The sequence below is a fragment of the Tiliqua scincoides genome, chromosome 7, assembly GCF_035046505.1.
Source record: "Tiliqua scincoides isolate rTilSci1 chromosome 7, rTilSci1.hap2, whole genome shotgun sequence".
NCBI classification, from domain to species: domain Eukaryota; kingdom Metazoa; phylum Chordata; class Lepidosauria; order Squamata; family Scincidae; genus Tiliqua; species Tiliqua scincoides.
Genome location: NC_089827.1, coordinates 71,237,912 through 71,239,814, shown reverse-complemented (window position 1 = coordinate 71,239,814; position 1,903 = coordinate 71,237,912). Strand labels below are relative to the sequence as shown.

The 1,903-nt window shown below is 44.1% G+C and overlaps 1 pseudogene; it reads left to right on the top strand.

Moving 5' to 3' along the window:
• The first annotated feature begins 1,316 nt into the window (after positions 1-1,316).
• On the top strand, positions 1,317-1,436 carry LOC136657780 (5S ribosomal RNA; annotated as a pseudogene).
• Positions 1,437-1,903: the final 467 nt, after the last annotated feature.

Sequence of the window (1,903 nt, the reverse complement as noted above, 5' to 3'; positions counted from 1 at the left end):
CATGCATTGCATCCTGTGGTGGAGAGGCAGTCATAGAGGCCTCCTTAATGTAAGGGAATACTTGTTCCCTTATCTCGGGGCTGCATTGTGGCTGCACCAGTGCTAGCAAGCTGGATAGGATTGGGCCCCCGGGTTATTTTTCAGTTCAGATACAAAAAGTAGACCATCTATTTTTCCATTGGCAATGACTCACTTTAAGTGAAAGCAATCACACATACACCATCCAATTTTATGCATTATCCCTAATCTGTTGAAAATCTCTTCCTAGTTTTAACCATGTAATAATTCCACCCCTTTTCATGGATCTAGAGTGTATTGTATCTTCCTCTGTAATAAGAAAAATGCATCTTTAAGGTTATCATGCTTACTCACTTGTATATAAGCTCCTGTAAATAAGTGAAAACAGATCTTCTATAGCGGGGGGGGGGAACCCTATGAAATGACTTCAAAGCATTTCTATAAGGGTTTTTTATTTTATTCACCCATCCATCAGGAATCTTTTTAAAAATACAATGAAAGTAGAATTGGACTGATTTTTTAGTTCTGATGTTAGCACAGACTTGGTTCTTATTTTCAACATGCTAGTGACCCTGCTTTACTTTCTTTCTCTTACAATATGTGGCTTGCTAACCCTGGAGCTATTGGTAAGGAAGCTTCCTCGCACAGGAGAGGTTTGGCCATCACTCCCATTCTTCAGGAGGATACAAAAAATTCATCTGCCAGCTAATAAGGGGTGATGAAGTGAACCCCTATGGGTAGTGATTAATTGGTAGGAGGTGCCCTGAGCATGCCAGTGCAATTTCTACCCCCTGCACCCCCTTAGCTTCACCACTGGTCTCCAGTCTCTGAAATGTAAGAAGTTCCAGAGGCAAAGCTTACTAGATCTGAATCACCTTCAATGGAGAAATCGCTAGAGGTTAACAGTGTCTTTGTAATATCTGCTTTACTTAAAAATATCAAGATTGACCACTGGATGGAGATAGACATCAGAATACACCTTACAAGCAGCAACAGGTTTCATCAGCCTCCCAAAGGGCAGGACTGTACCACAAGGTGTTTCTAGTTCCCAGCTCTTGCCCTGAGCATCCATTGCTGGATCCCTGTGACTATAACCGTGTGAGATCAACTCTCTCCACCTCACTTAGAAACTGCCTACAAAAAACTCTACATGTTTCTGTTGTTCTTCCTGATCAACTATCTCCACTGAGATGGAAAGAAGAGTCATTTTATACTTCAGATACCCTCTCCCTCAAATCAGGTCCAGGTTTTGTGAATTTTTGACAGAACTATAGTGGATACTTCAAGGCCATTAACGCCACCGCAGCAACTGTTACCCTGCACATGCCTGATCTCATCTGATCTCAGAAGCTAAGCAGGGTCAGGCCTGGTTAGTACTTGGATGGGAGACCGCCTGGGAATACCGGGTGCTGTAGGCTTATACCATAGTCTTTCGAGACTGAAGGTTGCCAACCATCTCCCTGTACTGAACACTATCTCCTGATCTTGTCTGATCTCGGAAGCTAAGCAGGGTTAGGCCTGGTTAGTACTTGGATGGGAGAACGCCGAGGAATACCAGGTGCTGTAGGCTTCTACCATAGTCTTTCGAGACCGAAGGTTGCCAACCATTAACACCACCTTCAGAGCTGACATCATTTCCTGAGCTAGAAATCTGTTTGACAAAAGCATGGGCCTGCACCTGATCCTGTAAATGTAAGTTCTGCAACACTGGGTCTAACTAGGTTGGCAGTTAGCATGCATTTTTAGCAGCCTAGTCTCATCCGGGCTTATGGTGGCGAATCTCATGATCTGCCACTGCAAGTCCCAGACTGACAGCACAAAAACCACACTGCTGGCGTACACACCAGGGCTGTTAGCGTAAATGCTCAACAGTGTCTTGCAGGCT